At 40.2% G+C, this 23,663-nt stretch overlaps 1 long non-coding RNA gene across 1 annotated transcript; it reads right to left on the bottom strand.

Moving 5' to 3' along the window:
- Positions 1-13,109: 13,109 nt before the first annotated feature.
- Positions 13,110-15,500, bottom strand: LOC146490549 (uncharacterized). The gene is made up of 2 exons (XR_014872690.1): positions 14,331-15,500; positions 13,110-13,655 (listed from the first exon to the last, which is right to left on the bottom strand). It is a non-coding gene; the product is annotated as an uncharacterized LOC146490549 (long non-coding RNA).
- Between the last annotated feature and the right edge of the window lie 8,163 nt (positions 15,501-23,663).

Here is a 23,663-nt window from a genome sequence, read left to right as displayed (position 1 = left end):
ATTAGCAATAACAATTACAGACAGTCTAGAAGAAGAATCACATAAACAAGGAGCAGAAGTTTGTGGTTTTAATAGCTTTTATATTTTGGGAAAGTTTTAAAAATATTGTTTGGTTTTATTTCTAAAGCATTGAAAGGACGGCTTTCCATTAGAAAAGTAAGATCAGTAAATGAATCCATTTAAATTCTTTTGCCTTGTTTGCAAAAGAAGCCAAACAATATTTTTGTTACAAAGAGAGAACTCAGAATAGATCAAAGATCACAAACATCAGGCACTGATGGAAACACCCAAACACAGAAACAGATGCACCAACAGGTGAATGAGGCATGTTGTATAAATGACTTTGAGTGCTCAGGTAGAAACGCATGAAGAACCAGTGCGTCTAATATTTGGAAACTAATCTGTGTTTGAGCGTCCTGGATGAGACACAGATCATGTTGGAGAGCGAGGACGTCATCTTTCTTCCCGAGTGTGTAACTACAGGACGTGTGCAGAAGGTATAAGAACAATCGTCCTCCTGACAGTTATTGATGAACGAGTCCTTCAGGGAGGCTCCAAGATCACTGTGGGTTTTAACAGCTGCTGCTAAACGTGTAAACTGAGAGGTGTTGGTGCTTTATGTGTGAAGATGTGCATGTTTGCATCACTTTAACAGTGCAGACGGCTTCTTTCCTCATGTGCACCCATTTCATATGTTTTTATTGTGATGTTTAGTAATATCTGCTTTCCTCCTTCAGGGAGACGATAAAGTGACCTCGACCTTAAACATGTAGAGAGAACGTTTGACCAACAGTCCTGGGAAAAGGATGACTACTTATTAAAATGTAAGGCAGCTAATGTGTGTGACCTTAGCAGAACAAATGCATCATGGCTGCAACGCTCCAGTGTGTTTAAACATTTGAACATTTTCTGTGGATTCAAACCAGCAGCTCCTCTGTACTCAGTCATTTTTGTGTATCTGTCAAAGTGATTGTTGTCTTTAAAAAGCCTTTTGTGTTTGAGTTTTGTGAGCAGTGCCGCGCTTCTCTTTAGTCTAAGGTGAGTCGATATATTTGATTCCATTGTTTGGCGTGAAGGCGTTTTAAAAGTCAGCAGCAGCAAACGCTGAACAAGCAAAGTTTGTGCACCATTAGAGACAGCAGTGGATCTACTGACCTGTAGGTGTTGGAGGTGTTTGTGTGCAGCTGTGGGTGAGTCAGCTTTATTTCACTTATCGATGACAGGGCGCTGTTAGCTTTGAGTTAGGATCCACTGAGCTGTTTCATCTACTCTGTCACTGCCAGCAAGCAGAGCCCAGGGTTGGCTTCATAACCTGGATGTGGCCTTGCTCAAGGGCACTTTAGCAGCATGTTCCCAGCAGTAATAGAGGGATTCAAACTGGTCACCCTGGAGTAGGAATTACCCAGAAATGTCACCTTATGTCAGAAGTTTTAGTGAGACAGGAACAACATTACAGCTCTGATGTCATTGATCTGTGCAATGAGGACATATTGAACTGTGAGGATGTGGCACCCCTGTGAGGGAATGACCACATTAATATTATTTTGTGTAAAACACTCATGTAACGGGACATTTTTCATTACTATATGTATTTATTTTCAGTTTCTTTGTGGAGCCCACCTTCCGCTGCTTCCTCAGACACGTTCTGGAGGAAAGCAGAGATGCATCGTGTCTTACTTACTCCGCTCTTCACCTGCTTTTACAGGTCGGTAAATGGTGCTCGCACCGAAAATGTTGTTTATTGTTACCGCCTTGCGAGCCCGCTCGTTAGGTGGAGTCCTCGTGAAGCAGCGTCAGTGCGCTCCTATGCTCTGTGCAAACGTGTTGTAATGCTCCAATCAAACCAGTTCTGTGAGATGTGAATGTTAATAGTTATGTTAAAGTGACTAGTGAGCTAGTGTAACACAAGCACTCTGAGCAACTCTGTGTAGCTAACAGAGGCATTCACAGTTAATTAAATAAGCTGGGTTTCATGATGCACTAAATAGTGATTTTGCCAGTAAATTATTGAAGGGAACAAATGTGATGTATTTACCGATGCTGTTATTGAATATAACTGTTCAGCCAGTAAGACACTGCAGAAGACAATGTGATGTGTTTATTGATATGATAAAGGAATGTAACTGTTATGGAAAGAAGTGTGAATTTGAGAAACTGAACATATTTGTCATCGTGGTCTTCATCCTTGGGACCCATAACATGTGCATGAATTAAACGGTCCTTAAGACATGAGAAAAAGGAGAAGTGATTTTTGTTTGTATGAAACTTAAGAGTTATTAGGGAAGTTGAGCTGCAGCATTGTTGGGTGGAGTGGAAGAAAAGAAATGCACCAAAACTGCAAGTCATGCCAGTGCGTCAAAGAGCAAAGTGAAATCTTGCTTTAATAAAAATTATCTATCTGCAGTCAAAGTCAGAATTGTGGACATTCATTCTATTACTTCCTTAAAACAGTAAACGGTAAGACTTTATGTGTGTTAACTCCTAACATCAGATTTAGGGTTCTTATAGGTTATTCTAGTCAATCATAACACGTCCTTGGGACCTACTGTCCAGGTCACTAAATTTTACTTAGCACAATAACAAGTGCCATAGATTATTAGAGGAGAGCTGCCGTTAATAAGTGCGACTGACAAATATGTTTCATTAAGGTTGCCAATGAGAGCATAAGAGGTAGTGCAGGGCGGGCGCTTAGACAAAGGCAGTTAGAGGCTGAGCGAGTCTCCTCGGATGGAGAGCCGGTCCAGACCACCTGTACAGGGGTAACTGGGATCTAACATCCTTTATAATCCTTTGCAGTGCATAATTGAATGGCGAGAGGTTCTATAACATGTGCAAATAGCAATGGGGACAGAGAGCACCCTTGCCTCGTAGAGCGTTAGAGGGAGAAAGGATGAGAAATTATATTATTTGTATTAACCGAGGCCTGGGGCTTTGTATAAAGCAGCTTAAAGCAGCCTTAGTGTTAATCAATTTGAATGTTAAACTATAAGTTTACTTGCGGCATATACTGACTCATTCTGCTTCCATAAACTTATTTATTCACTCAAAAAGACAAAAAAAGGGAGGATGATGTAAGAATATAGTCTCAACAGCATAGTAACGTATTTTACCTGAATAAAAGCTAATCAGCTCAGTCAGTGAGTGTTACCATCTGATAATGTCTTTCTTCATCAGCTGTGCCAGTGCCATCTACTCAGTTTCATCTTCGGGTGATCGGTTTGTTGGTCAAGGTAAATTTCTCTGCCTGCTTTAGTCTTCTTTAGCTTCTTCTCGCAGCGCAGATATGTTCCTGCTGACTCCTTTGTGCATACCAGCGAGCTAGATTTTAATGCTGTCCAAATTGTCTTCATACGGTTTCAGTCCTGCCCGTATTTCTGCACGCAGCGTCCTCACAGATATAGGCGCTTGCTCCCCCGTCTCCACGTTAGCATCAGCTTTCGCTTTGGTTGCTTCGCCTTGTTCTCCACTAGTGATGGTAAATGTGATGTTTTTGACTGAATCGAGTTTCAATGAGTCACTCACCAAAGTTTGAGTCATTTGAGTCACTGAGTCATTTGATCAGAGAGTGAAAAAAATGTACATTTTCACTCAAATTTAATTTGTTTCTCTTTTCATGTATATCCTACTGCTAAGATGAGTGATTGAAAGAGAAAAACAACTGTTTTTATAGACCAGGGGTCGGCAACCTTTCTGATGGCGAGTACCATTTAAAATTTCCTCAGAAGTCAGTGTGCCATATGATTGCATTAGCAACACATTTAATAACACTCTATATCAGGGATGGGCAATTCCAGGCTCTGAGGGCCGGTGTCCCTGCAGGTTTTAGATGTGTCCTTGAAGCAACACAGCTGATTTAAATGGCTAAATTAGCTCCTCAACATGTCCTGAAGTTCTCCAGAGGCCTGGTAACGAACTAATCATGTGATTCAGGTGTGGTGACCCAAGGTGAGATCTAAAACCTGCAGGACACCAGCCCTCGGGGCCTGGAATTGCCCACCCCTGCTCTATATTAACAGTTACACACTATATAGAACCACTTTATAGAATTATATTTGTTCGCAGATGTTGGCAGCTATCAGCGAATAGTTATCAGCTACTTTGAAACAAAAAAAAAGACTTTTTATCCTTAACAAGAACTTCATAACAGCAAATGAGCTTTACAACAGAAAATACAAATGCTATTTATGGTCTCCTCACAGCAATGATAAGAAACATAAACTGGGCCAATATGGCATGTTTGTTAATACAGGGACACGCATGTTAATGTGATCTTTGGTCTCCCACTCAGAGACACAGGTCTCCGAGTGTCCAGCATTCAGACGGCTAGCTGAGGACACTTATGTGAGAGAAAATCTGCTCACACAAATATGTAGAGCCAACTACTGTCAATAAGGCCTCTGCAATGTTGTGAAGATGGTTAAACTTGTCAGGTAGTGATGTCCAGCAGGTGAAAATGCAGCTCCATGAACACACACAGCTGTGGATTCCAGCTGCTTCGATGTTATATGTCTGATTTCTATACATTTTACATCAGATAAAAACTTTGTTTGTAAGATTCAGATAATTATTTATTAAAAGCGAGACATTTTAAATGAGAATAAGAAAGTATTTCTTTGTGCCCCCTCTTTCCCTGTTAATGCCCTACCTGCCCCCCTGGCATAACTTTGCTAGACCCTCCCCTGCACAGTTACCAGCTGTCAGCTACATAGAAAAGGATCCTGGTGTTATTTGTCTCTCAGAAACAGTTCATAACTTCCCTTCAACTCATTCATGTCACCTAAAAGGTAAACCTGTTTCTGATGATTCAGTAAGGACATCTCCTGGTTTCATCTTCATGTTTCCCTCTCACCACATATCCAAACCAACATCATGACCAGCAGCTTTTACAACTGTGGCTCCAGCAAACATCAGCTGATACTAGAAATTAAGATTAAATAAATTATAACAACAGCTGATCAAGCTTAGCGCGACATCCGCTGGTTTCCTCTTTCTGGCGCAAAGTGGGTGATAAACAAACAAGAGAGAAAAGCTGATCAGCTGATCACTGATCAGTTTCATGATTGAAGTAGACACAGGAGAGGGAGAGAATGAGGGAAGAAGAAACAGCTGTGCAGCGTAACGACAGAATAAATCCAGCTTTGTGTCTTTTTCCATTCTAGCTGAAGTCCGGGACAAACTGTGATCCTTTTCAGCTCAATACGAAATGAATTTTCTCTGAATGCGGGACGATTCCGTGTTTTTACAGGATGGCTGGCAACTCTACTAACTTATGAATAAAGTAAAGTTCGCTACAACAATGCTGATGAAAACTCCGTCATGCTAGACAAACTGTTCCTTTTCACCTCAACACAAAACGTGTAATATTTTCTCTCAATGTGGGACGATTCCGTCTTTTTACGGGGCGGTTGGAAACTCTACTAACTAACTTTATGAATTAAATAAAGTTCAACATCAGTAAGATCAAAGACTGAAAATGTTACGTCATTCAGGGGTAAAACCGCAAAGGATTCTGGGAACGAGAAGCAAGCGGTACTAGCGCACGCGGGCTTTCACATGAAAACAGTCACACAGTGATAAAAAGAAACACAAAAAATAGGAAGAAGCTGTTGTATTATTAACTGCAATAGCCGGTCGCATGACAGCCACGGGAAGCCGACGGGTAAAGAGATCGGTTGTTATCGGATTACATCATGGAAGAGAAATTGTTTAAGCCACGTTTCCGAAATAACAAAGAGCCAACGGATGGCCTGGATTGCAGCCATTCGAAGACCAAATATAACGTCCCAGAACACTCCAGCTCACATGTTAGTCTGCTCCAAGCATTTGCACAAAGGTAAGTCTTCTGTTGTAGTTATTACATAATTTATCATAACATAATTGTTGATGTAGGTTACAAATAAGTCTTATATTGATTTGAATTGAATTCATTGCGCTATGCTGCTGTGTTCACTGTGGCTTTGCGGGTTAATGTTTGCCAATTTTTTGATGTGTTTTATAGAAAAACCAGCCTACAAAATGCTGGAATGCGATCCAGACTGTGCACCCTCTATCAACCTGGGTCATACCGAGTGTAAAGCTTCTACCACAGTGAGATTTGATTGGTTAAGAGAGAGAGCGATATCAAAACAGCCACGAAACGTCCCGCATAGATGTGTCCAAGGGTTGTATTGAAGCAAGCAAGTGATGAATAACTGTTTTCCAGTATGTTGTTTTTTTTTAAATTGTTGATTTGTTTTTCACCAAAGCAGCTAATAAAGCACGATGGAATACAATTTTGCTTCTTTCTATTAAGATTCTATAATAGAATGAAACAATAATGCCAGTTATAAATAAAGAAATATTGAATGAATTACAAAACACTCTTTTTTTTCTATTAGATCTGAAAATGTTGTGTAATACTACAACCTAAAACAACAAATAGATTGTGTTGGCCTTTACAGGAGATAAAGATAGCAGCTGTGAGACGAGCTGATATCCAGTTCGCTTCCATCTCCAGATATCTGTTGGTGCTCCAGACATTTTCACTCTGGTAAGTTCTATATATGTTCATATCACTCTTTATAGCTTAATAATATTATCGTTGTGGCTCTCGGAGGTTATAGAAATTGTGAACAAACATAAAATTGAGTGACTGTGCAGACATACGTGCTATGTAACGATTCGCTAATTCTTTCGCACAACTGTAGGGAAGCCTGCCTATGAAATGGATCAAACAAATCCAGACTGGGTACCAACGTTACACATGGGGCACTCCGAAATCCGAATGTTGTTTAATACTGTAACCTGAAATGACAATTAGATTGTGTTGGCCTGTACAGGAGATAACGAAAAAAATGTAACAACAGCTGTGAAATGGAATAGTCCAAATCACCAAAGCAAACTGGACCAGGGCTTGTTGCAGGGATCTGAAGTTACTAAACATTTTGTGAGTGTATGCACTCACACTTCACTCAGGATCATATAATAATAAATATGAGCGTGATGAAAGTTGGGCAGCACGCTAACATTCTTACTCCACTCTGTATGCTCGTATGGGTCTGACCCTTTCACTTCTTTGATTTTTTCCTCGTCCTTTTTTTGCCTTTTCGTCAAGTCTGTCTTCGTACGGACCTGCTGAGTTCTCTGTTGTTTTGTACATAACTGTTTTTGGGGCAAATAAAAAGTAGGGATTAAAACCGCAGAATTAATGATTACCGGTGCTGGAAATACTAGTTTTTTGATGCAGTGTTTTGATTTTGTTGCCACTCGTACCCACGTCACGTGGTCTGTCAATCTCTATAGAAACTCATCATGCTAGCTAGTACGAAGTACGAGTTATTGTAACTGACTGACTGTAAAAAGTCAGCACAATGAAAATAAACTCCACCTAAACTTGGTTTATATCTGACCCAGATAGACTGCAGGTCATAACTTCTTACCTGAAGTTCAGTTCACCTGACACTCAGACCGGTGTTCCAGATTAACTGGCACTTAGATTAACTGGATTTGCTCGAACAGAGGTGTGGCAGACTTGCCTTTCAGGAGCTGCTACCGACAAACCAGCAAAAAAATGCCAAATGTTTCATCTGTGACACTTGTGAGGTTATCTCAAACACACTCCGTCAGTCTTGATGCTGTTGAACAACAAAATGTTTAAAAATGTCGCGAGTTTACCTGGTGATATTCTCATGCGCGACGCGATCGCGAAAACGGCAAACAATTAACACCACGCCGATGCTGTTCACAGGACAGCAAGAGTAAACGATCGGGAGACTCTTGTCATCGTTATCGTTCCCCTCCTACGTTTTATTTCTCCGATTTCAATGTTTTTGCTTCACAACTAAAGCGTGCAGTTTACTTTGTGTGCACTAACATGGACTCGAATCAACCAGCGCCACCTTTGGCCAAGTGCCATAGCCTACAGCCAGATCAACTTGTGACACACATCTGCACCACATTTGAATTCGTTTCATGCACAACACATTTGTACCTTTCAATTGTGTCTGTTTGTGCGTCATGCAAATAAACCTTTGCATGACGCACTTGTTTATTTGCTACTGGAAGTCTCATCTTGAAGAAAATTATGGTCAGAATTTATACAGACTGTTATTTATCTTTTCATTGTCGTCTGAAACACAGAAAAATATCAATGTTGGAAAATATGACATTTATATCTAGTTTCTAAAGGATGGTTTAATTCTCCAAAGGCCACCACAGACATGACAAAGTTATTTCATCATTATAATGCACAAAAACTAAAATCAGGATGAGCCCTGCTGCTCACCAAACTTGTGTTGAATAATAATTTGTGAATCATTTAGTTTCAAACATCAACTGACTGAATCCATGAATCTCATCATGTGTTTCTGAGTGAAAGACACAGACATGTACAGACTGAACTGTTTCTCTAACAGGTAAGACTAACTACACAGAGTCACTGACTCAGAGCAAAATAATCGTTTATCAATACTGAAACCCATTATCAAACCATCCGATGGATCCCAGAACCCAAATCCAGGATAAAGAGGTTCAGCGAATGTGGTGTGGAAGGTGTGGAGGTGGATCAGAGTGTCAGAGGAGACTCTGCAGAAGGACAGAGAGCCAGCAGGACAGTCCACATACACTGCTACTCTGTTAGAGACAGAGGAGGAGGAGGAGGAGGAGGAGATGCGTGTTTCTCTATTAATGTGCTACACAGAGGAATAATGTTCAGAGCAGAAAAGACTCCAGGACTGATCATTTCCACCAAACACACACTCATCACTCCTTCCTTTCCTTTTGATTCCTCTGTAACTCACTGATATCCAAGCCCTCCTCATCCACTCGACCTCCCAGTAACAGCGACCTTTCAGATCGTCTTTACACAGCAGCTGATAAACATCAAATCTGTCTGGATGATCAGGATATGACTGAACCTCCTTCACATGTGTCACCTTTCTGTTGTTGTCAACAACATCATCACGTGCCTGGAGACTGCATTGCTGAAAAAATGTAATTTGATTTTTTTATAACACCCAAAATTAGGAACGAACATACTTCATTACCACAACCGTGTTGCAGGAGCTGTGGAGATGTAAATGTGAATCATTCCCATGTTTTTCTGGTTCTGTCCGAAGATTACAAAATTTTAGGAAAATGTTCATTTAGTTATAGGTAAAATTCTGGGTTATGCTGTATCTAAGTCTTGTACATTATTATACTTTGGTGTCATTACGGGAAATGTGATGAAAGAAGATAGATACATATTGAAAATTATGCTTGCTGCCTGTAAAAAGGCAATCACAAGAAAATGGTACAAGATAGACCCACCATCACAGGACAAATGGATCAAAATTACAGATGAAATACAAATTATGGAACAACTGACTTACAGAATAAGGACTCAGGAAGATTAATACCATAAAAAGTGGGAGAAATGGACAGAGTACATAAACCCAACAGGATAAAGACCAACACATTGATAATGAGAAATGATCAAGTTGTAGAAACAAGGTGATCCAAGATGTTTTGTTTGGTTTTTTTACCCTACCTGTTGTATTTTTGTTCTGTTTTGTTGTTACCCCCTACCCCCCTGTATAATGTTTAAAGAAAAACAATAAAAATAAAGTATTAAAATATATATATTTTTAAAAAAAACTTCAAAAGAGCAAAACTCATAATCACAACACATTTAATCTCCTTTATTAAGCACGATGTCCAGGGAGCATTGACATGTGCCACAGTCAAGGTTCAACACACTGTGACATTCATGCTGTCAGGGAGTGGATGCACATTAAGTGTAAAGACTGGGACTGGCTACAAAAACTGATTCAGTACAGGTAGAGTGCAGCAGCCAGTGCATCACATATTTTGAGCTAATGCAGCGGTCATCATACCACATACTGCTTTCTATGTAAAGGAGCCTTCATTCTCAGATTAGGGCTGTTTGTGACCATAAAGTCTGTCTCACAAGGGCAGCCACTGGTCCAGGCGAGGATGCCTCCACAGTGGGATGTCTGAGGGTGCAGACATGGGTGAAGTTAGGACCAGGTGCCAGTGGACCTGTGGACCTCTGGAGATTGTTTGAGTTATTGTTTCACTCCACCAAAAGCAGGAGAGAAAGACGTTTATTAATAATCCTTCTTATTATTAAATGCTCTGTAGAGCAAATTTGTAACAGCAAATTGTTTTGTGTGTTCTGAAATCTGTAGACCATTGTTAATCAATCCAGTGCCGTGTCTTCTGCATGGCAGCGGTCCCCAACACCCGGGCCCGTTTGGTACCGGGCCGCGAAAGTTGAGGCTCGGGTGTGAAGTGTATGGTTTTCAGGGTTTTTAATCGTAAAGTTGGGTTCCCTGGGTCTTTTTTCCCGTGTTGTAGTCGTGTGTTTTATTTTGAAAGAACTATTTACGCGTTACCATAGCAACCAGAGAGTATCAAGAAGCAGAGAGGAGGATGTTACTTTCAGTGTTGTTGGTGCATTTCATGAGGACCCTGCTAATAAAGTTACACAATCACACAGTGAATTCACGTTTATTATTATATTTACAAAATACCACAGTTTTTGTCTTTGTCTGTATCATTTTATTTTGTTGTATTTGTCCGCGACACCTTAAAATGCCGGTCCATGAAAATATTTTCTGACATTAAACTGGACCGTGGTGCAAAAAAGGTTGGAGACCGCTGCTGTACAGTACATAATGAGATTAGTTTGTCGAATTTATATAAATCTTCGATCGCTAGCAGTGTAACACTGAAGTGCTGCACTGTATGTTTGTAAGTTTTCTTCCCGACAAACACAACAATGCCGACAAAACGTTTTGCACGGTTTCATTTTATAATGGACTCATGTTTCTACGAAGGTTTGAACTTTAAGAGTGTTTAAACAAAAGAAGTGTGAAAATGTTCGTGTCTGTCTGAGGAAAGTGTATAAAGCATGTAGTGAGGGGTTTTGCAGTCTTAAAACAGCTACAATAACTGTAAAAAATAAAGTTGGCTACTTCGCAGATTTCACCTACCGCAGGTTATTTTTAGAACGTAACACCAGCGATAAACGAGGGACCGCTGTATTATTAATAGTAGAGTCTGGGGCATCTAATTGATTAACATCAACATTGATTATTGTGCACTATTATTTTTGTTCAAAGACAGCAAAAAATATAAAACTCTCTCTCAGCTTGTCCGTTGCCAAAAATGAACACTTTTGTGTATGTTCACAAAATGCTGTAAAATGTATATTTATTAAAACATTTATCTACATTTACCGACTATAAACCGACACTTTAAATTAGCTCCAGTCCTTTTCATCAAAACCAAAATTTTATCTAAATTCTGTTTTTTACACTTTAAATCCCAGTTAGGTTATATATTACCAGTAGCTTTTCAGATAAAACAGTAATAAAGTCCTAATGGTTTCATAAATCATATAAGCATCGGGGACAAGGCTGTCTTGCAATTGTTGAGGTCACTATAGTGTGCGCCCTATTTCTTCCAGGATCACTCTTCATTTGTAGGTTTTAGTGGACTCCTACTACTGTGAAGTGGTTTTCATGGGACAGGGGCTTGTATTCCAAGATCTGGGAGATTGTAGAGATGAGCAGTGATGCCCTTCTTGCCATCTTTCCAAAAATATAAGTGATCTGGAAGCTGTTTGTCTTACTTACAGCAGCAGCACTTTTTGCAACTGCAGAAACTCCAGGACACATTTACTAACAGTGTTTGTTACTGTGTGTGCTGCAGCTGCAGCTTTGAATTTTTTTTGAGAGTTAATATTTTGGCTATGGTGTCTTGTTATGAAATGTACAAGAGTAAAAGTGTTAGCATGTGTGTCAAAGCTAAGTTTGACTGGGAAACTCAAAGCTCAATAACCTGTATCAACAAAAATTCACTGCAGCCTGTGTAATATTTGATGCATCATAATTTATTCCAGTCTATCTTGCAAAAACACGTTTGCGTTGCAATGTCATGCACAAACACACACAACTATTAGATCCTTAAGGTCAAACCTGCGTCATTCTTTTGGTCCACTGCAGTGTAGCAGTCAAACAAGAAGAAGAAGAAGTGAAGTGGCCCCAAATGGCCAGGATAGAGATCAGAGGGTTAATAAAATGTATAAAAATATTATTGATTACAGGATAATAAATTAATGTTAATATCAACAATAAGCTTTTTACTCTGAAGTTACAAGAATAAACAATGCTGTTACATTTACACTTAAATTTTTTACTATTGGTGGCTCAGCTGGTTAATAAAGAGGGACAACTACTTACTTACAATGACTTTATTGCACGATACAATTTTTCAATCAGTGTTCGGGAATTGTTAATGGTGCTTGGTGCCATACCCTCAGGGACTTTAATGTTATATAAAAACACTGACAGCTCAATATCTACCTCAGTCACTCTCCCTGATCCAGCTGAGTCAGCAGTAGGAAAGATCTGCTTTTCACAGGAACTTGGTAACAGCAATAAGAGAATACGTAGTTTATTCGAAGAAGATATCGTCTCTCTCTCTCTATAAATATATAATAAAATATAAAATAATCATAAAAAAACATCATCGGCCCATAAAAACGAAAAATCACCATCGGTATGCCCGATAGCCAGTCCAGCTATGGTCGTGCCATCAGTTAACCCTTCACGTGGCAGCTGTGACACGCGTGCCCAGGGTTGCCGACCCCTGCTCTAAAGCATCTGATTTGGATTCCTGAGATCAAATATATTTTCCTTTGGCTTTGTTTTCTTCCCATTTGTGGCTTTAATGTAGTGTTACATCCTGTTTGTTTGCTTCCATCTGTACACATGTCCAGATTCACTGTTATGTTTCTATTCTTACATTGCTGTGTGATCACTGTTTCCTCTGCTAACTGATTTGACCTTTTGTATCTTACACTGATACTTGTCATATTTGTATCTGCACCTAAAAGATAAAAAGTTTTCCATGCTAAAACACAGCTCCACCTCCTGCAGTTCTCCCTCTGAACCACTAGATGTCTCTGTTATCTAAATGAAGACGTGCAGCACAGCAACCACAGCAGCGCTCAGATCACACGTGTCCTGTTATTATGTATAAAAGCATGAAACAGGTGAGACAGGTGGGATCAATATTAATGTTGTGGAAATATATGAAAAAGCAACAGAAGAGTGAAAACATTTCGTGTTTCTAGAAAGATCTTTCAGCTCATAGCTGCTCACAGACTGTATTTACAAGTGACAAACTGCAACTCTACAGTACCTCTACAGTATATATCAAATATATTCTGTATTCAAATCTATTGAGTGATGTTTGAAAGTCTTTCCAGGTGAGTTTGATCCAGGAGGGTCTGAAGCCAGAGTCAGACAGAGACTGTGCAGAGACTGTAGAAGGAAAGAGCAGCAGCAGAGCAGTCCAGATACACTGATGATCCTCTGTCAGATCCAGAGGGACACACAGGGATGATGCTGGACTCTACATTGTGTCTGACAGTGGAGCTGTTCTCAGAGCAGTTCACTCTGCAGCACTGACAGTCATCTGCACTTCTTCTCATTCCTCTGTCAGTCACTGCTGGATGAAGCTCTCCTCTCCACCTCCCAGTAACATGGCCCAGTCAGAGCGTCTCTACACACAAGCTGCTGCTGCTTCAACCTCTCTGGATCATCAGGACACAGCCCCTCCTCTCTCAGCACACACACCGTCCTGTTTACCATCATCAGCTCCACCTGCAGAGAGAAGAAGGAAGAGCAGAGGAGATAAACAAGTGTTTCCAGAGACTCTTCATCAGCTGTCAGTCAGTGATGCAGCACATCCAGTATAAAGAGCAGCAGGGACTTCAGTGCTGGGACTGTACTAGGACTCATTGTTGCTTCACTTTTTCTAATCTTTGGATTTTTATTGAAGTTCATGAAAATGTTTTTCCCTCCTAGTTTGAGTTTGGACTTTCATTCATTAGAAGAACCTTGGTGTGTCCACTCTGAGCTCTGTAGGAACCCCAACAACAAGCCCAACAATCCAGATGGATGGTTCCAGCTGTTAACTGGAGGAATTCCATCCAAACATCTACTCTCACTATATTCTTCCTCACCTACAGACTGTGTTCTTCACTGCTTTAAACTTGGAAATGAATGCAGTCACTGGTCTGTGTGCTGCTTTGTTCAGAGAGCTGATTGGCTGTTGACAGCGTTTGATCAGAGCGTGTCAGTCATTACCATGGTGACCATAAAGGTCAGAAACAGGAAGTGTTTGTGTCCAATCCTGAAGCCTGTCACCATTCTCCTCTCACAGCTTCACTGAGAAGCTGCAGCTTTACAGGAAACACTGGATCTTTGTTTCATACTGACTGTGTTTAGTACAATACTGCTGACAGCACCACCCACTCACTCCATCACTCTACTTACACCAGAGTTTTCAGTCTGTAGTCTGGACTCTTCTTAAGATCAGACAGCTGCTTCACATCTGGATCCTTCAGGTTGTTGTCCCACATGTACAGCTCTCTCAGATGGGAGGGGTTGGACTTCAGTGCTGCTGCCAGATAATCACAGCTGATCTTTGACAAACCACAGCTCCACAATCTGTATAAAGAATGAAAGATGTAAGTTTATTAGACAAAGTGTGAGCTTGAAATCATTCAGTGTTTCATCATCTGTTCAGAGCTGAAGAAGGTTCAGAATGTAGAAGTTTAGAAAATGGAAACTCCAAACAGCTGAAGCCAACAGGAAGCAGCTTCAAACAGGAAACTGTGCAGAGTTTCAGACTATATGTCCTGATGCAGCCAGTTGGATTTTGGAGATTTGAATCTCTGTTCTGTGACTAAGTCCTTGAATCATTTCTTCCAGTTGGTCCAACAAGACAGACTAAGTAATGGACATGTGTTGTGGCTCCATTAGGGGAGCTTCTAAATGTGATGTGATGGCCCCTCTGGGTCTGTCAGGTCACATGACTGAAGAGAGCTCAAACTGGGCACATAGTTGTTCCAGTCTGGACCAAAGACTCTATACTGGGACTGAGGGACTGCTTTGACTGCACCCACTGGGACTTTTTAAAGGCTCATGTTCTCACTGTGAGTACAAAAAAATAATTATTAGAATGTAATGTGTTAAATTTGTTGAGATCACACTAATAAGGAAGGATTGGTCTTTGTTTCAGTTTGGTTAGGTGTGGCCTGAGAGTGTGTGTAATTGTTTAGAGAGAAAGGACACTGGGGGTCTGGTGTCATAAATAAAAGGAGTCAGGAAGCTACAGTTGGGGGTTGCTGATGCTGATGCTTGTACCTTTAATAAAAACTCCTAATTGTTATAACTTAGAAGTAGGTTTGCAGAAGACTCTCCACCTGATCTGTAAATGTAAGACAACAAGAGGCCAATGACCCAGTGGATGCAGAGTGGTGGTCTCAATATTTGTAATATCTTAACTCTGTTTTGTATGTGGTCTAAAGGAATTTGGTGTAGCTTTGGTGAGGTTACTTTTTTGACACCCAGGAAGTCACGTACGTAGAGACACACAGTGCTTAAACTGTTATACTCACACATCCACACGCACACTCACTCATGTGCACTCACATAGGCATACGGGTATGAGGTGCCGTAAGGGACATTATTACTGAAACGCTCTCACACACACTACTGAAATGCTCTCACACACACTACTGAAATGCTCTCACACACACTACTGAAATTTTAGCTCTCACACACACTACTGAAACGCTCTCACACACACTACTGAAATGCTCTCACACACACTACTGAAATTTTAGCTCTCACACACACTACTGAAACGCTCTCACACACACAACTGAAATGCTCTCACACACACTACTGAAACGCTCTCACACACACAACTGAAATTTTAGCTCTCACACACACTACTGAAATGCTCTCACACACACTACTGAAATTTTAGCTCTCACACACACTACTGAAACGCTCTCACACACACTACTGAAATTTTAGCTCTCACACACACTACTGAAATTTTAGCTCTCACACACACTACTGAAACGCTCTCACACACACAACTGAAATGCTCTCACACACACAACTGAAATTTTAGCTCTCACACACACTACTGAAACGCTCTCACACACACTACTGAAATGCTCTCACACACACTACTGAAATTTTAGCTCTCACACACACTACTGAAATGCTCTCACACACACTACTGAAACGCTCTCACACACACTACTGAAATTTTAGCTCTCACACACACTACTGAAATTTTAGCTCTCACACACACTACTGAAACGCTCTCACACACACTACTGAAACGCTCTCACACACACAACTGAAACGCTCTCACACACACAACTGAAACGCTCTCACACATACTACTGAAACGCTCTCACACACACTACTGAAATTTTAGCTCTCACACACACTACTGAAAAACCAAGGCATTTCAGTTGAACAGGAAGGCATTTCAGTTGAACAGGAAGGCGTTTCAGTTGAACAGGAAGGCATTTCAGTTGAACAGGAAGGCGTTTCAGTTGAACAGGAAGGCGTTTCAGTTGAACAGGAAGGCATTTCAGTTGAACAGGAAGTTAATTCTTGACAAAGAAACTGAAGGAAAAAGTGGTAGATTTCAAACAAACCACTACACAGATGTCTACTCAGCAACCTGCTAGTTAGGGGTGGGTTTTTATAATCGATTTATCAATTAAAATCGATTCTGGCTTGGATAACGTGAAATCGATTCATTAAAATCCTGAATCGATTTTTTAATATAAATTAATTTTGCCCGAAATGCCAGAATCTCAGGTGAAACCTCACAAAATTTCAACAACCACCAAACAGCTAAAACAGTAAATGAGAGCAGGAACACGGATTCTGCACAAAGACGTAAACACACAGCGCGGACCCGCGGATCAGAATCAATGGGATGTCGCCTTTCTCACCCGATGGCAAGGACACGGTCGGGGCTGAAAGCCAACAGCTGGCTGATTCTGATCTGTCGGCGGTCCGCGCTTTGTTTTCACGCCGTTTTTGCGCTGATTCTAAAGCTGTTAGTTTGATCTCTCTCCAAACAATATTGACTGAACCAGCAGCAAAAGAAGATCCAAACTGCGCTTCACATAAACATCGTCATGAATTCCCTCTGACGTTTACTGTTTTGCTTCCACCACGATAAAATCACACGTCATGCACAGCTCTCTTTCTCTCTCTCTCTGTACTTCAAGAACAGTTTCCCGTCTAAAAATCTGTTTTCTGCATTATTCGCTTGCTTGTTACGCACAAGTCTACTGTTGTTTACAGCGCTGTCGGCCGCTGTTTTTTTTTCGTTTTACATACTTCCGAAAAGAAAATCTTATTTCTGCCGTTCAATAGCCTACTGAACAAATTTAAACATTAAAAAATTATGCAAAATGCAAAACGCTTAGCCGTGTCTCTAATAAAACCGCTGGAACGTGAGAGGTAACGTTCATGTGTTGATTAATGGTTTTCTTTCATTTTTGATGTACTGCAGAATATTTTTTATAAAATCCCAGGCCAGGAAAAATCACCTTCATGTTTTTCTGTGTTTTATCTTCAGCTACTTTTACACAAAGGCATCTGCTGTGACGCTTACACCTTTGATAAAGTCTTGCGTGTGTCAGCTTCCTTTTTTTAGATACAAAAATATGTAAATGTACTGATCTGAATTATAATATTGCTGACTGTCAAAATTTCCCAGAATCAAATTGAATTGAATTGAATCGAATCGAATTGAATCGAATCATGGAACAATAAGTTAGACAGCTTAGTCTTAGTGAGACAGCTGCATTACTTAAAAATATATTAGCCTCAGCATAAGTCAAAATTTAGAATAGCAGGAGATGGGCATTATCCTGGTTATTTTTTATTTTTTTGGCATATGTGCTTTTTGTCTTTTTTAGCAAAGAAAAAAATATCTTAAAATCATCAGTAAAACCAGGGAGAGAAGGCTTAGCGTTCCCCCATTTAACACAATGGATATGATATTTACTCAAACGTATGATGATGTTAATAATGTCTGAGACACCCAATGCTAGATGATCCATATAAAAAAAATTATGATGTAATTCAAATAGTGGCACATCATTAATATTTAGGGAAATCCAATTTTTTAAGTTGCACCAAATACATTGTGTGATAGGGCATAGAAAAAAAAAAGATGTTCTAGGGTTTCATATTCATCAGTACAAAAAGATCACTGATCCACCTCAAAGCCAAATCTCTTTTTTTTAGAAATTCTGCCACAGGATTAATTTTTTTTAAAGTGTGTTTCTTTAACTTTAGGTAGAATAGGCTATTTCATAAATTTTTAGTATGCTTTATCCAGTGTATATGAAATAACTAAATTAGAACCATACAATGTAACCATTCTGTTGTAACTATGAAATATTTTTGTCTTTGAAGAAACTACTAACAAATTTCTTATTGCATTTTTATCAAACAGCTGACATTGCCCTAGCAATAAATTTGGGAGCACTGATGAGAAATTATTGTATATCATAAAAATTTTAATCAAATGAAGCAGAGGCAGTGGGACCAGTTCACAAAATTTGTTATATTCTCTTTGAGAACAGTTTAGACAATATTTTTCTGAAAAGTCTGGGTAACTTAGAATTACACCGTTATCATCCAACAAATCTGTTATGAATATAATCTTTTTGTTCAAACCAGTCACTCTTGAAAATTGATTTTTGATTAAGTGTTATTACCCTATTATTCCATAAGGTTGAATTATGGGGAGAAGTTGTGGGTAAATCTCATTTTCCCAAAAATGCACAGTCTGTTTTGGAAAGTTTGATATCTTTATGGGGATTTTATTTACCGCAAAATCACATTTCAAAATAAAGTCTAATCCTGTATACTATTTTATTAAACAAGGATCATAGGATGTGGAGCTAAGTAGAGTCTGGCTGTGACAGACAAGATTTTAACCATTTAATTCTAAGGGTGCCATCCATAAATTCTAATTCTGGAGTTTTGATACCACCTTTATTGTATTCCTTCACAAGCTGATATCTTTATGTGTAATGGGTTTTATTCCTCCACAAAAATGCGAAAATAACTGTGTTAGCCTTATTAATGCTTTTAGAGGAGATATATAGAGAGTGACAAGGATAAATCAATTTGGAGATGCCTTCAGCTTTAGATAGGATGTTTCTGCCAAAAAAAGCGAGGTCTCTGCTTAACCAGTGGCTAAGTGATTTCTTCATCTCGATGATACAGTTAGAAATATTGGTGTCTTTTCTGCTAATTGGGTTTTTTTAGATATTATCAGCCCTATATATTTAACTTTAGATTCAACTCTAACCAAAGCTATTGAGGAGTCAGAGCTTGTATGAATCGGAAGAAGTTCACATTTTTTGATACTGAGAGATAAACGAGAAGCTTTAGTTTTCTCTACCATGTATTTATCTTTCAAAAAGATAGATGTATCATCTGTGAATTGACTTATTTTGAAGTCTTTATTAAAAATTGATATTCCTTGTATGTCGTTAGAATTTTTGATTAATAGTGTTAACAACTGAGTTGCCAATATAAAAAGCTTAGGGGAAACAGGACATAATTGCCAAATTCCCTGTTGCACCTTGAATCCATTCCTTGATTCAAGGAAGCTAAAATATTGTTAAGTAATTCGGCTGCTTCACTTAGGCTACAAGCACAGCCGTCCCCAACCCCCAGGTCCTGGACCAGTGAGTCGTTTGGTACCGGGTCGCAAGAGTTGAGGCTTGAGTTTAAAATTTATGGTTTTCATGGTATTTATCATTTTTTTTTATTTTTATATTGTTTACGTGGCACAAAAAAGGTTGGGAACTGCTGTACTAGCAGGTTGCTGAGTAGACATCCTTGTAGTGTTTTGAAATATACCACTTTTTCCATCAGTTTCCTTGTCAGGAAACAACTTCCTGTTCAGCGGAAATGCGTTTCAGTTGTGTGTGTGAGAGCGTTTCAGTAGTGTGTGTGAGAGCATTTCAGTTGTGTGTGTGAGAGCGTTTCAGTAGTGTGTGTGAGAGCTAAAATTTCAGTAGTGTGTGTGAGAGCGTTTCAGTAGTGTGTGTGAGAGCGTTTCAGTAGTGTGTGTGAGAGCGTTTCAGTAGTGTATGTGAGAGCGTTTCAGTAGTGTGTGTGAGAGCGTTTCAGTTGTGTGTGTGTGAGAGCTAAAATTTCAGTTGTGTGTGTGAGAGCGTTTCAGTAGTGTGTGTGAGAGCTAAAATTTCAGTAGTGTGTGTGAGAGCGTTTCAGTAGTGTGTGTGAGAGCGTTTCAGTAGTGTGTGTGAGAGTGTTTCAGTTGTGTGTGTGTGAGAGCGTTTCAGTAGTGTGTGTGAGAGCTAAAATTTCAGTTGTGTGTGTGAGAGCGTTTCAGTAGTGTGTGTGAGAGCTAAAATTTCAGTAGTGTGTGTGAGAGCGTTTCAGTAGTGTGTGTGAGAGCGTTTCAGTAGTGTGTGTGAGAGTGTTTCAGTTGTGTGTGTGAGAGCGTTTCAGTAGTGTGTGTGAGAGCTAAAATTTCAGTTGTGTGTGTGAGAGCGTTTCAGTAGTGTGTGTGAGAGCTAAAATTTCAGTAGTGTGTGTGAGAGCGTTTCAGTAGTGTGTGTGAGAGCATTTCAGTTGTGTGTGTGAGAGCTAAAATTTCAGTAGTGTGTGTGAGAGCGTTTCAGTAGTGTGTGTGAGAGCGTTTCAGTTGTGTGTGTGAGAGTGTTTCAGTAGTGTATGTGAGAGCGTTTCAGTAGTGTGTGTGAGAGCGTTTCAGTAGTGTATGTGAGAGCGTTTCAGTAGTGTGTGTGAGAGCGTTTCAGTAGTGTGTGTGAGAGCTAAAATTTCAGTTGTGTGTGTGAGAGCGTTTCAGTAGTGTGTGTGAGAGCTAAAATTTCAGTAGTGTGTGTGAGAGCGTTTCAGTAGTGTGTGTGAGAGTGTTTCAGTTGTGTGTGTGAGAGCGTTTCAGTAGTGTGTGTGAGAGCTAAAATTTCAGTTGTGTGTGTGAGAGCGTTTCAGTAGTGTGTGTGAGAGCTAAAATTTCAGTAGTGTGTGTGAGAGCGTTTCAGTAGTGTGTGTGAGAGCATTTCAGTTGTGTGTGTGAGAGCTAAAATTTCAGTAGTGTGTGTGAGAGCGTTTCAGTAGTGTGTGTGAGAGCGTTTCAGTTGTGTGTGTGAGAGCGTTTCAGTTGTGTGTGTGAGAGCGTTTCAGTAGTGTGTGAGAGCTAAAATTTCAGTTGTGTGTGTGAGAGCGTTTCAGTAGTGTGTGTGAGAGCGTTTCAGTAGTGTGTGTGAGAGCTAAAATTTCAGTAGTGTGTGTGAGAGCGTTTCAGTAGTGTGTGTGAGAGCTAAAATTTCAGTAGTGTGTGTGTGAGAGCGTTTCAGTAGTGTGTGTGAGAGCGTTTCAGTAGTGTGTGTGAGAACGTTTCAGTAGTGTGTGTGAGAGCGTTTCAGTAGTGTGTGTGAGAGCGTTTCAGTAATAATGTCCCTTACGGCACCTCATATCTAAGAGCCATTTCGTTCGCGACCGACCCATCACTAGTAGTCTGGAACCATCAAGCGGTGCAGCTGCAAAGTCGAACTAAAACATTTTTTGACAGATTGCTGAGCACCGTGTACCACATAAAATCGGTTCGCGGTTAGTAAGCACAACCAGAATTCACATATAAGGCGCGCTGTTGAATTTTGAGAAAATGAAAAGATTTTAGGCCATGCAGCCCCTGTGTAAAATCCCCACAGGGGCTGCATATCGTTAGCGCGGTTAGCTCGTTAGCGCAATTAGCTCGCTAACACGTTGACACCGTCCAGCCCCACGCACGGGGCGATCCGCGGTAACTCGTTAGCGGAGATTTGCCGTGTCCATCTTGTCATTGCCTGCAGGTGAAGCGATGGGGGAGGGGGAGTTGTGTTCAGTGAAGGAAAGGCGAGGCCGAGTAATGTTGTGTAGAGACAAAAGTGGACGAAAGAGAGGCAAACTTGCGGCTCCACAAGTATAATTATAACGTAACATTATATCGATTATATCATTAACATTATAAATTGGACTTAAATACTATATCGATATAAACGATATTGTCACATCTTTATATCTCGTATGAAAATATATCGATAATTTAAAAAAACTCGATATATTGCCTATATTGCCAGTCCTACCTAACCCTTACCCTAAACCTAACCATAACCTAATTGTAACTCTGACACTAAAACCACATTTTGAGCCTCAAACAGGCCTTCAAACTTGTGAGGACCGGTGAGTATGTCCTCACAAGTGACTGTTGGTTCTCACAAGTATAGTAGAATGCCGATTTCGGTCCTCACAAAGATAGCTAGACAGGAACACACACACACACACACACACACTGTTACACTTCTGGTTGTTGTGGATGAAGCTCCAGTGTAATGAAAGGTTTGCCCATCGAAGACTTTCAGCATATTTAGTAGAAGACCGTCAGCGTGTGGTAAAGTTGGTTATTTCTTTCCATCATATTGATAGAGGTTAATTTCTGCTTCATCTGAGCACTGCTATCTCCACTATGCTATTGTGCCTCACTGCAGTTTGTGTCAGGGTCTGGCTGTGTGGCAAGCAGAGGCTGGACCCAAATGCAGGACTCCAAAGACGAAACATGAACTTAATCAGCTTTATTGCTGAGAACTACAAACTCAAAGCACAAAACAATAAACTCCTGGTGTAGTAACTAGGCTGCAAAACATGAAGCACACAGCAGAAGGACATGAAGACTGCTGACATGACAAGGAACAGTGATAAACTAGAGACTTAAATACACGGGATAACAAGAGAATGGGACACAAGTGGAAACAGCAGAAACAAATCTGACTGATGGAACAGGGGAAGCAAAACTGAATATAACACACCTGAGACAAGGTAGCTTCAAAATAAATCTTATCAATAGGAGAGACAGAGGAGGAGAGAGAGAGACGTTAAGGAGTGTACTAAAGACAGAACACAGAGACGAAGACTATAATGGACAGGACATGACAACAAGACTGGCAAGCACAGGAAACACTGCAGACAAAACCAGAACCACTAGGGATAAACAACAAGAAAAACTAAACTAGGAAATATGAGTCACTCTAGAAACACCATAATGATTAGTCCATAAACACACAGCACCAGCGACCCAGGACCATGACAGTCTGTATCTTCATTTTGGATCTGACTAGTCCTCAGAAGTTTAGCAACATCCCTTTATGGCTTCACTGACTTTCTTAAGGCACTTTCCTCACACTGTCTTTGTGCTCATCGCGTAATATATTTCTACAATTAGTAATAAATTGTGCTTTTGTATGTTGGCGTTCAGTTAAATCCAATAACTAAACTTTTATCAGATTTTTTTAAACCCCTCTTGCACACATTCGTCTCAAGGAAATCTAGACGACAGAATAATAAGACATTTTGCTTCATATCAGCATTTCTGGGTGCTTTGTTTGAGTTTCTTTTTTTTTGGCAACGTGCTCCTTAAACAGTCATCATTTTTCCATCTGGCTGTACTTGATCCCTTGTTCCCTGTCAATACCTAATTATCTGTATATCAGTGTGACTGCCTGTCAGCTGCTTAGGCTGATATTCATTCAACGTATCAGTTTGCTAAGCGACACATCGTCTGATCCGTTTGTCCCTCGACACGTCTGCCTGCTTTTCTGATTATCCCAGTCTACCTGCCTGTCTCTTTGTACCCGGGCAGATGCACTGTGCAGTGACTCTAAATTGATGACTCATTCTAAAACCTGCATGAGTCATCGATGCCTCCCTGGCTCATTACGAGTCTCACACCTG

Source organism: Neolamprologus multifasciatus, unplaced genomic scaffold, assembly GCF_963576455.1.
Source record: "Neolamprologus multifasciatus unplaced genomic scaffold, fNeoMul1.2 chr03_unloc_3, whole genome shotgun sequence".
NCBI classification, from domain to species: Eukaryota; Metazoa; Chordata; class Actinopteri; order Cichliformes; family Cichlidae; genus Neolamprologus; species Neolamprologus multifasciatus.
This window is presented reverse-complemented; position numbering and strand designations above follow the sequence as displayed.